This window comes from Podarcis melisellensis (assembly GCF_964234715.1).
Source record: "Podarcis melisellensis genome assembly, chromosome: 11".
NCBI lineage: Eukaryota > Metazoa > Chordata > Lepidosauria > Squamata > Lacertidae > Podarcis > Podarcis melisellensis.
In genome coordinates, this window is record NC_138543.1 from 61,619,029 (window position 1) to 61,642,429 (window position 23,401).

Sequence of the window (23,401 nt, forward strand, 5' to 3'; positions counted from 1 at the left end):
GGCTGCAATGGCGCAAAAACGTGGTTACAAGGCATGGATCCACATGGACCCTCAGGATTTTTGCATTGGGCTACCCCAAACTCACTATCAAATCACATGTCTGTGGCCACAGCATGAACCGCAAAAATCATACGCCCACTGTTTGGTCAGAATATTTTTTTTCTTGTTCTCCTCCTCTAAAAACTAAGTGCATCTTATGGAGTGAAAAATACTTTAGCTCCCATTTTGGATCTTGGTAGGAACCCCAAGATGCTCTTAAGCAGCTTTGGCACAAACAACGCTTTGCACAACCCACTGAGGAAGAAAATGGCGCAATATAATTCCAGACAGTCAATTGCGCATTGATTCGAAATCCAATTAAAACGATTTAGTTTAATTAATTCAAGAACGTGGGTGAACTTCATCCAGTGACACTGGCTTTTCATAGTCTGATAGTCATTTGAACCCCCCTCCCCATACCGCTGCCCCACTGCCCCCTTGCCTCTGAGCATACCCATGGGTCCCCCACAGGGGGCGCCACCACCCACAGTTGCACAAACTGTACATCTCTCTGTGTGGCGGTTGCATCTCCCACCCCACCCCCGGAATATCCCCAAGCGCAGCTCCTTTTTGGTGTTCCGCGCAGGTCGGCCGAGCAAAACGCAGAGGCTCTTCTTGTTCTGTTTACCGAGAACAGAAATCTTGGATTGTGCCGGCCCCAAGTCTGCGCTCGTCCTTGGAGGGCTTCCCTTGTTAGCTCAGAGCCCCTGGATTTCTGCTGCCTGTTGGGCAGCCCAGATTCCTTCAAGTGCAGTTGGAAAGAACAGCGTCTTCTGTGCTTTTGGCAAAAAAAACTTTGGACACCTGCAGAGAAGCCTTACAGCTGTGCATTTGAAGATCCCCAGGACTGAGAGGAGGAAGGGGGGGTGTCTCCCTGTTTTGAACAGAAGTCGGGCTGTGAAAACTCCAGGTGAACATCGGAGAGGTGATCAAGAGCTGTCGTGGATCCCCTGTTAGGCCTGCTCCTGCAAAGAGAGGCGATTGATCCGTTCAAAATCACAGGGATTTTCTAATCTGGCAGTAATGGGAAAGAATTGCTGGGTTTTCCCCCTGCCTGCTCCTCCAGAGGTCAGATGTGTTGCCCTTGATCCACAAAGCTATGAATTGCATATCCCAGGGAGTGGAGCAAAGGGGGGAACGGCGAGGTTTTCAAGCGTTCTTTTGCTCATCAAGGCTGAGCGCATTCATAAGACACGTCCTACCCCCTTCAGCCGTCCACCGTGCTGTTGAATTTGTATCTAAATTGCTTGCTTGTTCACTTTCAAGGAAGGCTTTCAAATCTGCAAAGCCCATAATAAGGGGCCATGAGTCAAGTTAATTTTTGCTGGGAGCACTCTTCTGTAGTGTGATGGGTTTTCAAACAAGGCATTTTCTTTGGTGTCGTCTGTTACTGTTGTAGAGGACATGCAAGAGGGCAGTTGTGCCCAGAGAAGGGAGCCAGCCTTAAAGAGAGGGAATTAAAAGTATTCTGCTCTCTAAATGGGAGCTTTTATCACACGCCAAAGACCATGGGCCTTCTCAAGAGCTCCCTTCCCTTTTACTGCACTGGAGAAGGTGATGGTGGAACCAGAAGCCAGGAAGAAGACTCAGATAATTTTCTAAGAGAGTTGGAAGGCTGTGTAGGTTTTTCGACCAGGCTTCCTCAATCTCAGCCCTCCAGATGTTATGAGACTACAATTCCCATCATCCCTGACCACTGGTCCTGCTAGCTAGGGATCATGGGAGTTGTAAGCCGAAAACATCTGGAGGGCCGAGGTTGAGGAAGCCTGTTCTGGACAGTCCATTGGAGAGGGTCTGAAAGGGACTGGATCCAGAAGAGTACCTGTTTCTATAAAGGTCCTATGGTGTTCTTGCAGACTGACCCTCTGGAAAGGTGAGGGGGAAGGAATAATAATTACGATACTGAAATTATTGCATCGTGTGCAGGAGGAAGGATAGTTTGCATTGGAGCCAAAGATAGTAAAATTCATAGTTATCCTATGGAACTCTCTTCCACTGGAGGCAGGGATAGCCACCAACCTTAAAAACAGGTGCATTTTGCACCTGGCTGTCGACCACTTGTGACCAAGTGAAGATGGCATCTGGCGTCTCCACCATCTGGAGTTGCATGCCTGGGGATCCTTGGATCTTGCCCATTCTCACACAATAATACCACAATCCTCTAGAATTCTGTCCATTATATTTTCTCTGCACAATCAGAATGAATTTCGGGAACCAAAAAGCTGCATTGGAAAATATGACTTTCGTGCCCTCTGGCCCCCCAAATGGCAACTAGCCATTTCGTTTTGGTGACTTTAAGGTTTAAGGAGCCATTGGCACCTAGCTTATATATCTGAGGTTCTAGCACTGGTTCTGAATCCCAGTGGCTGGAAAACACAAGAGAGGAGAGGTCTCTTTTGCTCAGATCCTGCCTGTTTCCCACGGGCGGCTGGTGGACAAGATGGGAGGGGCCTTGGCCTGATCCAGAAGACTCTTCCTATGTTTTTATATTCTCTGAAAACATCTGTGAAAACATTCTGTGGTCGTAATGGATTTCCTAAAGCAGTGAGACCAGCCTACATTTGCTTATAGTTGGCTACCTTCACAGAAAAAGGCGTGTGCTATCTTTTCGCATACTGGCTAAATATAAGAAAGTTTGACTATTGCAGCTTGACCCAGTTGGGTCTTGCTGACCAGCATGACTCAGCCCTTTTGACTTGTCCAGGTTTTAGAAATTTCTCTTTGGTCCTCCTGCTTGTTTGCTGTTTTCCCCTCTTGAGACTCAGGGGCTAGAAACCTTGCCTCCTAAATCATCTGGATGCTGAATTCTCAGCCAGTTTCCATGTTTCTGCAACGAAATTTGCAATGGAATATCTTCCTGTCCGGGGAGAGAGAATTCAGTGCTGTTTCGAGTCCTCTTTTTGGACCGGTATCAGCACAATTCCATTACCTAATTCTCTAGAGCTCTGTGGGCAGTATCCTTAACTGGATAGGATCGGGAGGCAGAGGAAATGAAAAGCTGCCATTCCTCCATTCAAAGAAATGAAACTCAAGAGCATCGCTTCCAGATGAGAAGAAGCCTCTAAGGCCTCACGTCTAAGTGAGTCTTCTTCTCCATTGCTTGCTACTCTCTGAGGCAAGGTTTTTGGGATTGGGGAAGAGTGAGAGTGCTGGTTTTTGGGGTGGGTAGAGCCCATGTTGCGCTTTAACTTTTCACGCTTTAAAGCTTCGTGTCTAAGCACTCTTTCTCTTGCCCGGGAGATTCCCCTGCAAAAACTGCTCTTTAAAGCTCAATCGCAGCAAATGGCAATCCACAGAAAATCTGAATTGCCATCTGTTGTGCTCCAGCTTTGAAAAGTAGGGATTTGCGGGGAAAGCTCTGGGGCATTAGTAGTAGTAGTAGTAGTAGTAGTAGTAATTGCAAACAGAACTCAAAAGCTGTGTGTGGATAAGCCCTAAGACTTTTGACCTGGGAGTTTGTATTTTAGTGTTGCTAGTAAAATAAAATTGTTGTGATTAGTGGACGGTCACAATCAAGGCCTATGTTACTACCCTCCCAAATTAAAAACTTTAAGCCCCAAGGCCAATAAGATACAAGCAGACAGTGACGGCACAGCTCAAGTTGTGCTTCCACAAGGAGAGCATTCGTCAAATGGGGAGCCACCACTGCAAAGGCCCTTTCTCTTGTCTCTACACTCCCCCATTTCCTTTGGGGTAAAGACATGAAAAATGGCCTCAAATTAATCCAATTTGGGGACCTTCTGCAAGCAAATCAGGTGCTCTGAGCAATGGCTCCTTCCCTTAATATTTATGCGGATCTCAATATACAATGCTCCCTTTCCCTGGCCCTGCAGAGGAGCTTTTTGGGTGCAAATGAAGCTACACCCTGTTCCCTTTTGCGGAGGCCTTCAGATTATTCCTCTTTCTTCTTTGCTGTGATTCCTGCATTGCAGGGGGTTGGACTAGATGACCCCTTGGGTCCCTTCCAACTCTACCGTTCTAGGATCCTTCCCTTGAATCGACCCTCTCCAAGCTCTGCCTTCCTTCAGGTCCTGATATCAGCATGTGGGGGCTTCTTGATCTGATTTTTCCTCTGCATTTGAACCTCAACACATTTTGATGTCTCTACAATGTGCAAGTTCAGACTGCGACCATCATCACTTTTTAATGTGAGTGGTTGACAAATCCATTGACACTCCTTTTGTTTAGTATGTTGGAAGGGAGATATTTCAATTTTGCTTTTATCACTTGGAAGAGCATCACTTTGTACACAGATAAAGACTTCTTGTGTGCATTGCCTTTTAAACAAGAGTTTCTGATGAAGCAGAAATTATCTATCTGGGTGGGTCTTGACCATTTGTGGAATACCAATACTTTGATGTTGCTTTAAATCGAGCAAAAGTATATTCTCACCTTACTTCTGCTTTTAAAGTACAGTTTGTATCAGCTGAGTGACTTTTCCTGGCTGTCTTTTTTTGGGGGGGGGGGGCGTTTGAAATTCAGGATTAAAATGCAGCACATTTTCAAGTGTGATTCGTGAAGTTTTCTGTGCTTTCTCCCCGACGTGGTGCTTATTTCAGCTCTTATAGATATTAACAAAGAATCAACTGGTGGCAGGAAGACTGTTTGACTTCCGAGGTACCACTGTATATGTATTTATATTGCGTCTTTCTCCCAGGCTGGGACTCGAGGTTACTTACACAACTTAAAGGAACACGGATAAAGTACCAAAGCTAAAAGCACGTGAAAGATAACTGTTAAAACAAAAACTTGAATGAAATCAAAACAATGCACAGTACAGTCGTACCTCAAGTTACAGATGCTTCAGGTTACAGACTCCGCTAACCCAGAAATAGTACCTCAGGTTAAGAACTTTGCTTCTGTTTCTGCAAATATAATATGAATGGTTCCCAATCTTTTTCAAAGTCTCTGTTGTCTTTTTCTCCTAGTCTTTCTGTCATTTTTGCCAGTTCTGCATCGTTCATCCACTTCTCTTGCCGTTGTTTTTAGTTGGTATTTCTCCAGTCTTCCAATTTTGTGAGAGATAGCAAAGCGGGTGAAAATAGAAACAAACCAGAAACGAAAGTTGGGGGAAGTCTTGGAGGGGAGGGAGAAATATATAGTAAATGTTAAGAATTTGAGATGTATGTAATGAATGAAAATGAAAAATGAATTATTATTTTTTTAAAAAAGAACTTTGCTTCAGGATGAGAACAGAAATTGTGCGGCAGCGGGAGGCCTCATTAGCTAAAGTGGTGCTTCAGGTTAAGAACATTTCCAGGTTAAGAATGGACCTCCGGAACGAATTAAGTTCTTAACCCGAGGTACCACTGTACATGGTTAATCCATGGAACTCCCTGCTGCAGGAGGCAGTGATGACCACCAACCTGGATGACTTTGAAAGAGGACTGGACAAATTCATGGAGGAGAAAAGGGCTATTGGTGTCTCCTAGCCAAGGATGGCTCTGCTCTGCCTATGCTTCTGAACCCAGTTGGTAGAAACCACAGGAAGGGAGAGGTCTCTGGGACCCAGATCCTGCTTGCTGGTTTCCCACTAGGGCATGTGGTTGACCCCTGGGAGAGCAAGATGCTAGACTAGATGGGCTACTGGCCTGATCCAGCAGAGCCTTCTCTTAATGCTTTTGTGTTCTTAACATGCTTCAAACCTTCCCTCCTGCCCTTGACAGCTTCCCAATTTTTAGGGTTTGCGAAGCAATCTGCACGGTGGGCTTTCGTTTCCATCCCTAATTGGCTCCTGCAGTCGGCTTCCTGGTTCATCGGCTGCGTTTGGGTGCGCGGGTCCCCTCTGGGCAGGTGGTTCAAGTGCTTGGCAAAAGGCGCTTGGCTCTCTGGCTGCCCCCGTTTAAGCAGACGCTGTCAAAAAAGCAAAAGAGCAACGGGAGGGGGGGGGTGAGAAGGAGGAGGCGAGCTGTAATTATTCCGCATTTATTATTGATACTCTGAAATTGCTAGAAGGAGCCTCTAATGTGAGCAACTGATACGACTTTCAGAAGACAATTTAGCTCTCATGTCTGTGTTTATTAGCTCCCTCGGCTGCTGCAGTCACTGAACCTAAAGCCTCATTTGCTACTGTCTTGTTGGGAATTTGAATCTCGCCACTTTCTCCCCTCTCTACCCCCCCCTCTTTCTACATGTCTGGAAAGGCCTCTCTCTGTCTCCGAGTGCAGTCCGACTGAATGTCCCTAGCTGCTGCCCAGGAGCGCTCAGGGATTTACAAGGGCTGGCAATGTATTAAACGGCGCTCTTTCCGACTCTCGACCAACTTCTGAGTTTGGCAGTGATGAATGGGGAGGAGTTGGAATGGCAGGTATTTAGAGCCACCGGGAAATTTAAGGGGCTGCCACCATCCTTTTACAGTTATAAGAGGGTATCCAAGGACACAAGCTTATAGCCAGAGGGAGGCAAATCAAAACTGTCACCAGAATTTCTCTCCCAAGGATCGCTGGTGACTTCAGGGGTGTGAAAGAGGCAAAACTGGGGATTCCCCCAAATCTGGGGGTTTCTTAGATGAATGAAATCTATACCCCATAAGAATGGTGCAGATTGCCTCCTCCTCTACGCTCCCCACCAGAAGGGCAATAAAAAGCAGCTCTCAGCGTTCGAATTGGGGAGTTCATGTGCAGCCTCAGAATTATAGTTGGAAGGGAACCCAGGGGTCATCTAGTCCAACCCCCTGCTTGGCTGGAATTGCAGACAAATAATCCCTGGCAGATCCAACCTCTGTTTGAAAACCTCCAGGGAAGGAGAGTCCACCATCTCCCGAGGGGGACCGTTCTACTGTTGAACTGTACGTTTCCGAGCACAATTCAAAGAGTTGGTGCTGACCTTTAAAGCCCTAAACGGCCTTGGTCCAGTATACCTGAAGGAGCATCTCCACCTCCATCGTTCTGCCCGGACACTGAGGTCCAGCACCAAGGGCCTTCTGGCAGTTCCCTCCCTGCGAGAAGCCAAGTTACAGGGAACCAGGCAGAGGGCCTTCTCGTGGTGGCACCCGCCCTGTGGAACGCCCTCCCACCAGTTGTCAAAGAGAAAAACAACTACCAGACTTTTAGGAGACATCCAAAGGTAGCCCTGTTTAGGGAAGCTTTTAATGTTTAACAGACTAAGGTAAAGGGACAGGGACCCCTGACCATTAGGTCCAGTCGTGACAGACTCTGGGGTTGTGGCGCTCATCTCGCTTTACTGGCTGAGGGAGCCGGCGTACAGCTTCCGGGTCATGTGGCCAGCATGACTAAGCCGCTTCTGGAAAACCAGAGCAGCGCACGGAAACACCGTTTACCTTCCCACCAGAGCAGTAACAGTTTATCTAATTTCATTTCGTGCTTTCAAACTGCTAGGTTGGCAGGAGCAGGGACTGAGCAACGGGAGCTCACCCCATTGCGGGGATTCGGACCGCCGACCTTCTGATCGGCAAGTCCTAGGCTCTGTGGTTTAACCCACAGCGCCACCCGCGTCCCTGTTTAACAGACTACTGTATTTTAATACTTTCTTAGATGCCGCTCTCCTTTCTTTTAACTTGAAGCCCTTGGTTTTGGTCCTACCCTCTGGAACAGGAGAAGACAAGCTGGTTTCATCTTGCATGTGACATCCTTTCAGATATTTGAAGATGGCTTGCATATCTCTTCCCAGTCTCCCCTTTTTTGAGCTAAACAGCTCCTTCAGCCAATTCTATTAGAGACTCCAACTCTACAATTCTATTATTCCATGTGCAGGGGAAGCAATTATATGCAGTAATATTAATGAAACCCAAATCTAAATCGTGTGACAAGTTTGTTGGGGGGAGGTCAATGGATGCACCCAGCCCTCAGAGCCACCACCGGAAGTTTTTCTGCCGCGATGTTCCTGCCGAGAGCATTGGCTGAGCCACTGCAGAGTGCTTGGCCTCCCCATCTCGGCTACCCACAATGCTCTTCTCTCTGAAATATGGCACAGCCGCTTAAGTGAAATTAAGGAAGCTGTGAATCTCGGTGATGAACGACGCAGACGGCTCAGACCTTGAGCAGACGCCATTCCTTTTCGGAGAAACTAGCTGCCTACTTGCTTCTGCTGCTGCTGTTGCGTTGACCGTGATTTAGCATCTGTGTGGTGGGTGCTGTACAGGGCATCGAAATGGCACCTTTGCTGGGTTCAGCAGGGCTTGTACACACTGTCTGCCAGCCACTCTGGGAAGAAGGGCAGGACCGTAATTTGGCATGATTTATGCAGAGGCAGGGGCAGAAAGTCTGGAGCCAAATATCAGCAGGCAGGAGTGGCCATGAAGAGCTGGATGAGACACTGGGGTCTTTCCAGCAGTATTCATAGAATCATGAAGTTGGAAGGGACCCAAGGGTCATCTAGTCCAACCCCCTGCAATGCAAGAAAACCCAGCTAAAGTATCCATGACAGATGGCCCTCCAAACTCTGATTAAAAACCTCCAAGGAAGGAGAGCCCACAGTTTCCCAAGGGAGACCATCCCACTGTCGGAACAGCTCTTGCTAGCAGAAAGTTCTTCCTGACGTTGAGTAGGAATCTCCTTTCTTGAGGCCATTGGTTTGATTCCTGCCCTCCATTCGCTTGTTTGCTCAGCTGCTTGGCAAGCGCAAGTGGGGCATGTGAATCGTCCTCCTCTCCTCTCTTTCCTTCTTTTCTGCAGCCCTGGAAAAACATCACCCGCTGGATTTCTCCCTGTTAGGGTGTCGGGAGTCCAGGTTCCCTGCTTGATAACACAGTAAGCGTAGGTAATTGAAAAGGAGGATTCACTGCAAAAACAAACAGATAGCTCTGGACAGCTTTGACAAAGCCTCTGGCATCATTACTCAAGATGACCCTTCTGAAGACTCCTTCCGGCCACAACAGAAGATATTGAACTTTCAACTCTTATGTCTCTTGTTTTGCTTCCTGTCTTGAAGCCCTCCCATTCACTGACTCTTCGGACTTAGTGGATCAGCTCCAACCTCTTTCTGTGCTGAGAGGCTGAGTCTATTCATGCCTCTTTGTGCTTCCTGTGAGGTTTGGCTGTGTTCCCGCCTGCTCTCAGCTACTGCCTTATCAGCTGGTTCATCAAAGAGCCGAAGTCTGCAGCTGCCTGCTCTCCAATATCTGAGCCTCTCTGTTCCTGGCTGCTTTCTGCAGTTGGCTGCAATTCTTTGCTTGGAGCTGGCTCATTCCTGACATAGGGTATCCCAGTTCATGGTGCAAAAGGCACTTTGAAAGCTCCAGCAAAACAGGAGTCAGTCTGGCCAGTGCTTAGATGGGTGTCAATCTGTGGGCCTCCTTTGCACTGCCCCTGGGGGGGAAGAAAGTCAGGGTCCTCACCTTATGTGTAGTTGACATGTGGACGTTGCTACCACAATATATAGCGCTGCTGGCAAACTGGTTGGCTTTAAAAGGATCAAACAACTTCACGAAGGGCAAGGCTGTCAATGGTTGCCATTCATGATGGTTGCACTTTTGCAGGATTGCCCTTGCCCAGATTATTGAGGTGCCAGCTGTTTTCCAGGAAGGGCTGACTGTTTCTTGTCTTGCTTTGCCTTTTTGTAGGAACATTAGAAATGGGGTCAGCCCCCAAACCTATCTAATCCAGCATTTTGTTCTCCCAGCACCATCCAGATATCTAGGAGAAGCCAGCATGCCGAACCTCAGCCCTCTCCTGCTTTGGGATTCTGAGCAAATGGTCTTCCGAACCACATTGCCTCTCACCCTGGCAGGAAGTACACAACTTCTGTGACTGGTAGCCACCAATAGACAAAATTTTAAGACCTGTGCCGTTTTGAAAATGATGTGAAAGGGATCTAGGGGTCTTGACTAAACCACAAGCTTCACCTAAGTCAACAGTGTGATGCAGCAGCAAAATATGAATGCTATTCTAGGCTGCATCAACAGAAGTCTAGTGTCCAGATCAAAGGAAGTCATAGTCCCACTCTCTTCTGCCTTGGTCAGACCACACCTGGGATACTGTGTCCAATTCTGGGCACCACAGTTTAAGAAGGGTATTGACGAGCTGGATTGTGTGCAGAGGAGGGCAGCCAAGATGATCAAGGGTCTGGAAACCAAGTCTTATGAGGGACGGTTGAAGGAGCTGGGGATGTTTAGCCTGGAAAAGAGGAGTCTGAGAGGAGATACTATGTTTAGTCGTTTAGTCGTGTCTGACTCTTCGTGACCCCATGGACCAGAGAACGCCAGGCAACTCTGTCCTCCACTGCCTCCCGCAGTTTGGTCAAACTCATGCTGGTAACCTCGAAAACACTATCCAACCATCTCGTCCTCTGTCGCTGTCTTCTCCTTGTGCCCTCCATCTTTCCCAACATCAGGGTCTTCTCCAGGGAGTCTTCTCTTCTCATGAGGTGGCCAAAGTACTGGAGCCTCAGCTTCACAATCTGTCCTTCCAGTGAGCACTGAGGGTTGATTTCCTTCAGTATGGAGAGGTTTGATCTTCTTGCAGTCTGCGGGACTCTCAAGAGTCTCCTCCAGCACCATATACTATAGCGATTTCTAAATAGCTATCACACAGAGGGGGCAGCTAGCTTGTTTTCTCCTGCTCTGGAGCAAAGGACTTGAACCAATGGCTTCAATTTGCAAGAAAGGAGATTCTGACTAAACTTCGGGAAAAGCATTCTGCCAATTAAGAGCTGTTTGACAGTAAAACGGAGGTGCTGGACTCTCCTTCCTTGGAGGTTTCTAAGCAGAAGTTGGATGGCTGTCTGTCATATACGATCTAGCTGTGATTCCTGCATTGCAGGGGGTTGTATTAATGGCCCCTGGGGTCCCTTGCAAGTTTACATGCCTGTGGTTCTGTGAAGCCGTCCAAGTTGGGTTGCCATTACTGCATCTTTCTTGCCGTTGACTGAAATATTATTATTTTTATTTGGTCTGTCCTGAATCTTCCAACTATCCGCTTTGTTGGATGACCCTCTCTGCTTACCTGATGGGATGGGCCCATGTTTAGTGCGCAGCGATGGAACAGGCAAATCCTTCCTATGTGCGTAGGTGAAAATCACACCCTTGATTTCCCCCATTAAGTCAGGAAGTCAAACACACACTTTTTGCCTCTGCAAATTGAGCTGTGTGGGACGCAGGTGGTGCTGTGGGTTAAACCACAGAGCCCAGGACTTGCCAATCAGAAAGTCGGCGGTTTGAATCCCCGCGACGGGGTGAGCTCCCATTGCTCGGTCCCTGCTCCTGCCCACCTAGCAGTTCGAAAGCACGTCAAAAGTGCAAGTAGATAAATAGGTACCACTCTGGCGGGAAGGTAAACGGCATTTCTGTGCGCTGCTCTAGTTTGCCAGAAACGGCTCAGTCATTCTGGCCACATGACTGGGAGGCGTGTCAATAAAGCAAGATGAGCGCCGCAACCCCAGAGTCAGTCACGGCTGCACCTAATGGTCAGGGGTCCCTTTACCTTTACTTTTAACTTTACCTATTGAGCTGTGTAAGTGGCATTTGCGCATTTCATTCATACCTTGTCCTGTGGAGCTGGTGTGCTGGGCATGGGGTGTCTCTGCAAACCCCTTCCTCTCTCCCTGCAGTTGGTCTGACTGGGGCAAAGGTACCCCCCCCCCATCATGTGGATGAAATGGCAGAAGCAACACACACAAAAACATCACTTTTAAGAGCCAACAACTAACAACTGTGCGTTTTTCAAACTTGTTTCGGAGATGTCTGGTCTTATATTTATCTCATGACGACAAAGATTGGATCCTAATCTGTGCTTTACCTTTAATCTAATTCTGCTTGGTGAAGTATTGCAGACATATAACCGTGTTATGTCATTTTCTGTTTTGTATAAATTTTCTTACATGCGGCGTTCATTTGAGCATTTCAATAGGAGAAATTGTGCTCGATAATCCAATAATTTATGAATGACAAACCGATCTTGTGTGCAAAAGATTCTGCCTGTGTTAAGATAGGGATCTGGGGCTGTATCCAGCCCAAGTTCTGTTCAGAGGAGCTGACTGACAACTGCACACCCATTAATTCCAGTGGGTCTACTCTGAGAAGGACTAATGCTAGATGCAACCATTGGTATCTTTTCTTGGTGAGTGACATGTCATGTGGGTTTCCTTCCACTAATCTGGAGTCTTTCGGACTATCGGAACAAAGACTTCACTCATGTTTGGGGATGGGGAGGTCTTCCTCTCCCCACTGCCACATTGTCCCATGATTATGAATGTGATTATTTTATATCTGGCATTTCTACCTCACCTTTTTGTCCAAGGAGCTCAAGGTGGCATACACAGTTCTTCCCTATCTAACCCACACAACATCCCTGCCAGGTAGGTTAGGCTGAGCGGCAGTGACTGGCCTAACGTCTGAGCTTCATGGCTGAGTGGGGATTTGAAGCCTGCTCCTCCAGGGATGCGGGTGGCGCTGTGGTCTAAACCACGGAGCCTAGGACTTGCCGATCAGAAGGTTGGTGGTTCGAATCCCCGCGACAGGGTGAGCTCCTGTTGCTTAGTCCCAGCTCCTGCCCACCTAGCAGTTTGAAAGCATGTCAAAGTGCAAATAGATAAATAGGTACCGCTCCGGTGGGAAGGTAAACGGCGTTTCCATGCGCTGCTCTGGTTTCGCCAGAAGCGGCTTAGTCATGCTGGCCACATGACCCAGAAAAACTGTCTGCGGAAGCGGACAAATGCCGGCTCCCTCGGCCTGTAAAGCGAGATGAGCGCCACAACCCCAGAGTGACTGGAGTTAATTGTCAGGGGTCCCTTTACCTCCCAGGTGTCTTAGTCCAACATGAACCACTATGCCACACTGCCTGTAGCCCTTCTACTGCAACACATCCCGGCTAGCTTCCCAGAATCATCCCAGATCTTTTTTGATGCGTTGGCACACTCTTCCTCAACCCCATGCATTCTGAACAGCATCCACCAGTTATGGCCCTGGCATCGTTGTGGGGTTCGGTTAGATGACCTGTGGGTTCCTTCCAGTAGTAGAATTTTACTGGTGTGTGAAGCTTTCACATCTTGCCCATTTGCACCCTGAGGTCCAGGAGTGGCTGCAGCTGCAGCGGTGCATCTCCAAACCTGGAGTTTGGTAAAATCTGGCACTCGGGGATCCTGTAGCCGCTATCGGTGCCACGTCGCAGGAAAGCGAAATAGTGTTATTAGCGACTGTTTGCCTTGCGTCCCTGCGGGCAGCAGAGGGGCCTGAGGTCAGCCATCTGAAACCCTGACTGGGAAAAGCAGCGCTCGGAAGCGGCCCCAGGGAGCCATCGCCACTCTGACCTCCCAGAGTCCTAACCTCTCCCCATCTCCTCTGGATCCTGAGCTGTCCCTGTGACTCAGGCCTGGGCTGAAAGGAACGGTGAGGCCATCTGTCGGCGTTGCCTGCCGTCATCCCCATCTGATCTGCCGAGGAGGCGTTTGACCTTGCTTGTGACACCGAGTCACCCTCTGACTCAGACCTGTGTGGTTCTTGCACTTGCTCAGAGATGCTATCGGGCGAGGCAGCTGCCTGGGTCGCCCAATGCAGCCTCTTTGCAACAGCCAGGATACCAGCATTGGCAGGAATCTCTGCAATCCTTCAGCCTGCCAGAATCTGGGAGTTGCAAGATATATGCAGGCTTCCTCGTGCGGTGCCAAGTTTTCCAGAGCAATTTTCTTGCCGCTAGGACGTATGTAGCGCGGGGGGTGGGTGGGTTAATTCCGACAGAGCCCCTTTGTGCCTTTTGGCTACTGAACAAGCCGCGATCCTCGTGTACTCGTCACTCCTTAATTTGTAATTACTTGTCTAATTGACAAAGTTGCATGCTTTTTCCCCAGGAGGAACTCTTTATATTTACTAATTCGGTTTGCTTTGGAGGGAAGCAGCCATTCTGCACACTCTTCGCTGTCGTCTCCCCAGTCCAACCCTTCTTGCTAATTAGTTCTTTCTCACAGGCTGGCTATTAGTCAAGGTAGATAAGCAGAAATGTCATCCTCAGAAAGGACTTCGAGTTGGGAGGGAAGCCAAGGGTCATCTAGTCCAACTCCGGCAATGCAGGAATTTGTTCCTCTCGAGGACCAGATCTGGGGCAAACAGAGGTGGGCTTTTGGCCTTCAAGCTGTTGGAACAAATCCAGACTAGGTGGGACTTGGGTCTGTTCCAGAAAAGGGCTTGCATTTGTACTAGAGTTCTTTGGAGAGCAGAATGGAATGGTATGAGAAAAAATGAGCGTGCTATTCTTACGATGGCCAAGAACAACCTGAGCAGAAGGCCATTCTCCCCTCATTTTTCTTTTTGGTAACATCTTTATTGGGGACGCGGGTGGCACTGTGGGTTAAACCACAGAGCCTAGGACTTGCCGATCAGAAGGTCGGTGGTTCGAATCCCCACGACGGAATGAGCTCCCGTTGCTCGGTCCCTGCTCCTGCCAACCTAGCAGTTCAAAAGCATGTCAAAGTGCAAGTAGATAAATAGGTACCGCTCTGCCAGGAAGGTAAACGGTGTTTCTGTGCGCTGCTCTGGTTTGCCAGAAGCGGCTTAGTCATACTGGCCACATGACCTGGAAGCTGTATGCCGGCTCCCTTGGCCAATAAAGCGAGATGAGCACTGCAATCCCAGAGTCGTCCGCGACTGGACCTAATGGTCAGGGGCCCCTTTACCCTTTACCTTTAACATCTTTACTGAAAGTTCAAAAAGTACATAACCATATGTGCACCAAACATGGTGAGATGCAAACAAAAAAGTAAAAGAGAAACAGAATCCGTGCAGAAGGGAAAACAAGGAGGGAGGGGGGACCCCCCAAAAAACTGTATATTTTACAAGGTTGTTATTGTACTTCACCAGATCTTAACCTATTACAGTATTTGTAAGAATGGATTCCAAATATCATTAAATTTGTCCATGGCAAGTCTGCATTTATATGCAAGTTGTTCATATGTTTCGAGTTTGTATAAGTCTTCAATCCAATCGTAGAAGGGAGCTGCCACATTATTATTTTTCCAATTCATCAGTATCAGTCTTTTTGCTTTTGTCAGGGCACAGAGAGCCCACTCATATTGTCCTTTGATAAGGTTCCATGTGCTGGGTATATAATTCAAGAGGATATTTTGCTCTGTAAATGCAAGGTTGTTCCGTACAGTTCTGTTGATGGTTTCAGTTAGCTTCTGCCAAAAGTTTTTCAATATAGGACAATGAAAAAATGTATGTTTTAGAGAAGCATTATCCCTATTGCATCTCCCACAGTTTGATACCTTAGATAGCCCCTTTTTAAACAAACGTAATGGGGTCCACCATATTCTAAATATTATTCTAAATATTATGTATGAGCCTCCTGTGGTTTCCAGCGACTGTGGAAGCAGAACTTCGCCATCTTGACTAGTAGCCCTCGAAGCCCTCTCTTCCTCCATGAATTTGTCTCATCCTTTTTTAAAGCCATCTGGACTTGTGGCCTCTACTGCCCCTTGTGGGAGGGAGTTCCACAGTTTAACTTTTGTGTTGCATGAAGAAAGGCGTTTTCTCTCCCCGTAATCTTCCAACATTCAGCTTCCCGGAACGTCTGTGAGTTCTAGTGTTACAAGAGAAGGAGAAAAAAATTCCTCTACCCATTTTCTCCAGGCCAGGTATCATTTTATAAACTTATCTCATGACCCGCCTCCCCTTATTTGCCTTCTCTCTAAACCAGCGGTTCTCAACCTGTGGGTCCCCAGATGTTGTTGGACTACAACTCCCATCATCCCTGAGCTCTGGCCTTGCTAGCTAGGGGTTATGGGAGTTGTAGTTCAACAACATCTGGGGACCCACAGGTTGAGAAAGGCGGTTGGAGGATGGATGGCGGCTAATGGATTGAAGCTGAATCCTGACAAGACAGAAGTACTGTTTTTGGGGGACAGGGGGCGGGCTGGTGTGGAGGACTCCCTGGTCCTGAATAGGGTAACTGTGCCCCTGAAGGACCAGGTGCGTAGCCTGGGAGTCATTTTGGACTCACAGCTGTCCATGTAGGCGCAGGTCAATTCTGTATCCAGGGCAGCTGTCTACCAACTCCACCTGGTACGCAGGCTGAGACCCTACCTGCCCGCGGACTGTCTCGCCAGAGTGGTGCAGGCTCTAGTTATCTCCCGCTTGGACTACTGCAATGCGCTCTACGTGGGGCTACCTTTGAAGGTGACTCGGAAACTACAGCTAATCCAGAATGCGGCAGCTAGACTGGTGACTGGGGGCGGCCGCCGAGACCACATAACACCGGTCTTGAAAGACCTACATTGGCTCCCAGTACGTTTCCGAGCACAATTCAAAGTGTTGGTGTTGACCTTTAAAGCCCTAAACGGCCTCGGCCCAGTATATCTGAAGGAGCGTCTCCTCCCCCATCGTTCTGCCCGGACGCTGAGGTCCAGTGCCGAGGGCCTTCTGGCGGTTCCCTCATTGTGAGAAGCAAAGCTACAGGGAACCAGGCAGAGGGCCTTCTCGGTGGTGGCACCTGCCCTGTGGAACACCCTCCCATCAGATGTCAAAGAGATAAACAACTGACTGACATTTAGAAGACATCTGAAGGCAGCCCTGTTCAGGGAAGTTTTTAATGTATGATATTTTAGTGTTTTCTGGTTTCTATGGAAGCCGCCCAGAGTGACTGGGGAAACCCAGCCAGATGGGCGGGGTACAAATAATAAATTATTATTATTATTATTATTATTATTATTATTATTATTATTATTATTATAGAAGGACCCCCCCCAATTCGGTCCAGAGCAAGAAGATTGCCAGTTTCCACGGTTTCGTGCAACCCTCCCATCAGAGGGGGGTTCAGTGCTTGCTTTCCCCTGCCCCCCCCCTGCTGCTGTCTTCTCGCCTCTGCAAAACAGTTTCCAGCAAATAGCCTTGCTCCCTTTTCCTTTAATTCACATTGCTTGGGGGAAAAGAACATGCGCGCAACCCAATTTCTTGCTTGCCTGAGCCTGGGTCTGATTGGACCAAATGGGGGCCATGCAGAATACAGCTCATCCCCAGGGCCTACCTACTCGCAAGATATTGATGAGCACCAACCCTCTCCTCTCCATCTCCCCACCCACTTTGGTAACACGAAGGAGGACAACATTTGGCGCCCCCTCCCTAATTACCGTATTGGCCTGAATATAAGCTGCGGGGTTCCCCCCCCCCCCAATTCTGATTGTGAAAAGTTAAAGTATGGCTTATATTCACGACCTTATGCCGCCAGCGAAGTGGCGCAGCTCCCCCCCCCCCCCAAGGAAGCAGCCTAGGACCACGGGGCAACAGCACACAGCCCGCCCGCCTGCTGCTACCAAGCTTCCCCCAAGTCATCGGAAGGAAGGGGGGAGGCTGCTGGCAAAGTGACGTGACTTCCCCACCCCCCCAGAGAGCAGCCCAGGAGCGTGGGGCAACGGCACCCATCCTGTCCATGGCTCCCAAGCCTCTCCCAAGATGCCAAATTTGAAAGGTTTGGCTTATTTGCGGCTGTGGCTTATATTCTGGCCAATATGGTATTTATAATACAGTCATACCTCTTGTTATGTTTGCTTCAACTTAAATCTTTTCAGGTTGCGTCCCGCGGCAACCTGGAAATACCGGAAAGGGTTACTTCTGGGTTTCACTGCTTGTGCAGATGCTCAAAATGACGTCATGCGCAGAAGCGGTGAATCGCGACCCGCGCACGTGGAGACGCAGGTTGCGTTCTGCTCATGTTGCGAACGGAGCTCCAGAACGGATCCTGTTCGCAACCAGAGGTACCACTGTAGTTCCTTTTGGTACAGTTGGTACTGACTACTGCTTTGTCACAACACTACTTGCTGTCCCAACACCTGTCGTCTATGGGGGAGCTTCCTGGGCTGTGCTGTGTAGTCCCTGAGCGCCTGGTTTTGCCAAGACCTCAAAGCTCCTTCTTGCGTCTCATTCTGGGAGGCGGCTGGTGTCTCAATTTAGCCCTTGATGCTTCCCTCCTTGCTTCTATCGGAGGTTTATTTCTGTTGGGAGGGGAAGGGGCCAGGAAAACAGCCTCCGATAGGTTAGTCTGGCTGCGTCAGCCTTCCCGGTTTTAAAACCTTTTAACTTTTTTATTCCCCCGGATTTATAACCCTGTGCATCTATAGGAGCCTCGGAGAAGGTAATAGCCTTTTACAAACACGGGGATATTGCAACATAAAAATATTAATTATAAAGCAATCAAGGTACAAGGGGGGAAAATGACAAGATGAAACGTGCCTATATATAAAAAAAAGACGCCCTAAAAATATGCTGTTGGAATAAACGCTTGATTATCCTAAGCCAGTAAAAGCTTGTCTAGACAGGCGGGGGGGGGGAGATTGGGATGGGGGCTTGCTGGGGAGGGGGCTCAGGAGCTGAAGAGCACCCACCAAGCGTTGCCCTCTGTGCCCTCAGTCCTTGGTTGCGTCACAGAGATGCTCTCTTGCACCAGGTGACCTGGGGGGGGGGCGACCGGGGTCAGCGTCACTTCCAGAAATAAGCAAATAAGTTGATCCCTTCCTCCAGAGGCTGTTTGCCCTGTTATTGGAAACTTAAAGAGGATGTCTGCCTGCCTGTCTCAGGTTGCGAACGTGATCCGTGCGGAATGCATGTTCGCAACCTGTGTCTGTGCATGTGTGGGTTGTGATTCTGTGCTCCTTCGCATGCTCAAAGCACGATTTAGCACTTCTGCACATGCACGACTGTCAAAACCCAGAAGTAACCCGCTCCGGTACTTCCGGGTTTCGGCGGTCCGCACCCTGAAAAAACGCAACCTGTGGCAGCTAGACTGGTGACTGGGAGCAGCCACTGAGACCATATAACACCAGTCCTGAAAGTCCAACCTTGGTTCCCGGTACATTTCCAAGCACAATTCAAAGTGTAGGTGCTGACCTTTAAAGTCCACCCCCATTGTTCATCCCAGTCACTGAGACCCAGCACCAAGGGCCTTTAGGTGCTTCCCTCATTGTGAGAAGCCAAGTTACAGGGAACCAGGCAGAGGGCCTTCTCGGTGGTGGTACCCTCCCTGTGGAACGCCCTCCCATCAGATGTCAAGGAAATAAACAACCATCTGACTTTTAGAAGACATCTGAAGGCAGCCCTGATTAGGAAAGTTTTTAATGTTTAATGTTTTATCGTGTTTTAAATATTCTGTTGGCAGCTGCCCAGAGTGGCTGGGGAAATCCAGCCAGATGAGCAGGGTATTATTATTATTATTATTATTATTATTATTATTATTATTATTCTGTGTGCTGCCCTGCTTGTGGGTTTCCCATAATGGGCATTGGGTTGGCCGCTGTGAGAACAGGATCCTGGCCTAGAAGGTCCATGGGCCAGATCCAGCAGTCTCTTCTTTGATTATTAAGTAGCGAGGCCCGTGAGCACTTGGGTGCAAATGGCGCTTGGCGTGTAGGTGTGCGCTTTCTGTCACATTTGTCAGTCACTGCTCTGGTGGTCTCCAGGCATCCTCGCTGCCTGCCTTGTGAATGATGGGCTGCCCGGTGGGAGGGGGGAAGGAACCGCTGAATTTTTCAGTGGCTGACACCTGACAAGCGTGATGAATGGGCGCCCGGCATGGGCTGCCGCAGTGACAAACGGACCGCTCCCTCCTTCAAGCTCCAGGAAAACTTTGCAATTATTTCCCAGAGCTTTGCAAATGAGTTTCTCAATCAGGCCTGCGCGGGAGTTTCCCTTATTTACTCCTGTTTAATGGGCCTTCGAAAGATCAGATCCAGCAACCCGCTGGAAGTCAATGCAAGGACTCCCACGTGTTGCCAAGTACTTTGTGACAAAGTTCTCCGTCTGGGCCATTGGACGCGGCATGGCGGCTTCCCAGTCCTGTGTGTGTAAGAAATCCCCCGGAGCTGCCTTGTTGTTGTTGTTTAGTCGTTTAGTCATGCCCAACTCTTCGTGACCCCCTGGACCAGAGCACGCCAGGCACTCCTGTCTTCCACTGCCTCCCGCAGTTTGGTCAAACTCATGCTGGTAGCTTTGAGAACACTGTCCCACCATCTCGTCCTCTGTCGTCCCCTTCTCCTTGTGCCCTCCATCTTTCCCAGCATCAGGGTCTTTTCCAGGGAGTCTACTCTTCTCAGGAGGTTGCCAAAGTATTGGAGTCTCAGCTTTAGGATCTGTCCTTCCAGTGAGCACTCAGGGCTGATTTCCTTCAGAATGGATAGGTTGGATCTTCTTGCAGTCCATGGGACTCTCCAGAGTCTCCTCCAGCACCATAATTCAAAAGCATCAAATCTTCGGCGATCAGTCTTCTTTATGGTCCAGGTCTCACTTCCATACATCACTACTGGGAAAACCAGAGCTTTCACTATACGGACCGGAGCTGCCTTAGCAACCTGTTTTTCAACAGTAATGCCAACCACGTTGAGTAGACTTGCAGGACAGGCATCTTCTGCAGAGACCAAGAGCCTGCCAGTGCCAAAACGTAGCGATGAGATAGTATTAATGGGTTCCCTCTGAAGAGCAATTGGCAGGCTTAATCCTTGGAAGAACGGCAGCCTTCCTCACAGGAAGGTCGTAAAGGGGGTTAATATATGCTTGGCTATGGTACTTGGAATACTTGCAGGGAAGGGGAGTCTGGAAAGTGATGTGGCTTTTCATTTTTCAACATTAACCAAAATGTTCTCAGCTAAATAAATTTGTTTTTGTTCACCTTCAAGACTTGTCTTTTCTCTCATCCCTGACATGGCCACTTTCTTACTTGGGTGTGGAAGACTCATGTCTGAATCCTGGATTAGCCCTCATGATTGCTAAGGTAGCAAACATCCTGCAGCCTGGCCTATCTCACAGGGTTGTAGTGAAATAATTGAACCACGCACAGGCTTGCATGTGTTTATATATTGCAATTGTATACCACCTTTTTCTCCAAGCAGCTCAAGGTGGCATACGTGGTTCTCCCCCTTCTCTTTCAGTCCCCGCAACAAGCCTGCAAGGTAGATTAAGTTGAGAGGCAGCGGCTGGCTGAAGGCCACACCCAGCGAGCTTCATGGCCAAGTGGGGGATTCGAACCCAGATCTCCCAGGTCCTAGTCCTGCACTCTAACTGCTCTGCCGCACTCCCAGCAGAGTGGAACTTCAAAGCCGCATGTACAGATGCCTGCCATGTAAAGAAATCACTCACATTTGCTCAGCATCCAGAAAGGCTGGATGTTTTTGGCTTTTCTGGATTCTGAGCGAGGCAAGAAAAAAAGGTGGCAAACGTCTCTTTTTTGCAAAGCATTTTGTACGGGGCGGAGAGCAGCTCAGGGGCGGAACTTAGCAACACTAACAGCAGAAAAGGGGTGCAAAGATTTCCTGTGATTTCACCTGACACGACACCTGCTTTTATCTTGGCAGGAAGCCCTGGATTTCAAAGGCGAGACCCCAGAACAGGGAAAGCGTGGAGAAGCTGAGAGGAGTTGGATGAGCAATTTGGACCACACCTTGCTGCCTGCAACACCTGAGAGGTAAGGGCCTCTTGACCAGAGACCAATGCATGTTTATTCTGTGTTCACGGAGGTTACTGCTCAGGAAGCTCCTGCAGGCTACATTTGGGTGGCCCTCAAGTAGTTTGGTGATGGATGAGAGTTATTGCAGCTTCGCCGCTTGCTCTGTCTGTTGGCACGTTCTTGGCACAGAGTCTTCCCTAGATGATGCCAAAGGCACCCTGAGTTTCTTCTGCCTTCTGGTGGGCCCAGCAAGCTCCAAATCCTGGCAAGATTGAGGCAGCTGGTTCCCAGGCCCAGGTAACCGATCGATTGCCTGCTTTGAATGGGGTTGGACTTTCCCAGAAAGAGCAGTGCAGGGTGCTCCTGGCTCCATCTTTGCGCCACTACAGCTGCAGGTGACCCTAGTGGCTAGGAGTTCCTTTTTCCCAGCTTTCGCAGGTAAAGCTGCTACATCTGTCTCTGGTCCAAGATAGCCTGACTGCTGTTGTCCATATGCCAGTAAGGTCTGGGTTGGATTCCTGCAATGTGCTCTTTGTGGGGCTGCCCTTAAGGTTGGTTTGGAAGCTGCTTAATGGGGCACGATAGTTGGCTGGCTGGCATCTGCCCGTCTTGGTAGACAATGGTGAAATCAAACTGTTGGATGGTTGCAGTGCCTGCTGTAGAGACCAGTGTGTGAGAGACAGATCTGTTTTGTTGCACCTGGGACAGGTGAAGGCGTCCAGTTGTGTTGCTGCAGATGCACCAGCACGTTTCTTCTCTCTTTGCTCCTCCCAGAGGGCATTCCTCCTCTGGGCACTGCTGTGGATGCATGACTCGACTGCCTGTCTTCCAGGCACTGTGAGTCGTCTGCAACGGATTGCCATATGGCAGGGTTCGTGTTGCCAGCCTTCATGCTACCTTTGCAAACATATTTGGGTCGGCCAACTGTTCTGGTGCCAGTATGTTCTCCCATGGTTAGTAGAGTTTCAGTGGTAAGCTACCCAGCTAAGTTGAAGGTGCTCCTTTTGATGGATAAAACCTTATACAGGTGGGCAGCACCTCCATCTGGGGTGGGATTATCTAGGGGGGCTTTAAACAGCAAGGGGGTGCCAGAGGTATAAATGACAATCAGATTCTGGAAAGCTGGTATCCCTGGATCAAGGACATCAGCTTTGTTCCATTAATTAAACTCAACAGTTTTATTTGGATTTTGAATAAACATGCAATTAATTGTTAGCGCCTTGAATTTTATTGCGTTATTATCATCCTTAGTGGGTCGTGAAAACCGCTGTTCTGAACAATGCTTTTTGTAGAGCCGGGTAAGGAAAGGGCAGTGGGGATGAGCTTATGGAACTAATTTGGCAGTAACTCCCCAAAAATTGGGAACCACAGCCCTAAATGGCTGGAAGACCATTTCACCCCTTATGTACCCAACGGATCACTGTTGAGCTCCTCCTCCAGGGCAATCTTACCAGCAGGTCCATTCCCCACAATGTAGGAATCGGGCTTTTAGTGTTGTGGCCCCTGCCCTTTGGAATACTCTCCCCTGAATATTAGGCAGTGGCTGTCTCTGTTGCCTTTTCTGCTCAAGACCTTCCTCTTCCAATGATCCTTCAAAGTGCAGATCTTTCCCAATCTGCATCTGTACTGGAATCATTTTTGTGATGTTGCTATTGTTGTTCTTCATCAGTGCTGGATTTACGTATAAGCTAAACAAGCTATAGCTTAGGGTCCCACTCTCTTGGGGGCCCCCCAAAAAATTAAAGGAAAAAAACCTGGATACTCCTTCTTAGTCGTATTTCAGTTCAACAATTACTTTGATAAAATACATATTTTCTTATGTGCAAATGGCTTTAGATATAGATACCTATTAGGTCCATAAATTACCATGTAGCATATATTCAACACAAAAAAACAGCGACAATTTTTGCTGTTGACAAAGGACAGCTGGACGTATAAAGGGCCCCATTACCTTCAGTAGCTGAGGGCCTCATCAAACCTCAGTCCAGCCCTGTTTTCCATTCTGAACTCCTTAAGAAAGGAGAATGGGGTAATATATATATAATACA

General features: G+C 48.6%; 1 protein-coding gene and 1 long non-coding RNA gene across 2 annotated transcripts in view; one reads left to right on the forward strand and one right to left on the reverse strand.

Annotated features, from left to right (window-relative positions):
- CNTFR (ciliary neurotrophic factor receptor) overlaps nt 1-23,401 on the forward strand; it is a 430,483-nt gene that overhangs the window by 73,980 nt on the left and 333,102 nt on the right. Inside the window, exon 2 of the mRNA XM_081929951.1 lies at nt 21,262-21,371. The gene's annotated coding sequence lies outside the window, so the exon portion shown is untranslated. The remainder of the gene's footprint in view (nt 1-21,261; nt 21,372-23,401) is intronic.
- Nucleotides 1-23,401, reverse strand: part of LOC309380290 — a 138,585-nt gene that overhangs the window by 29,017 nt on the left and 86,167 nt on the right. The window lies entirely within an intron of this gene.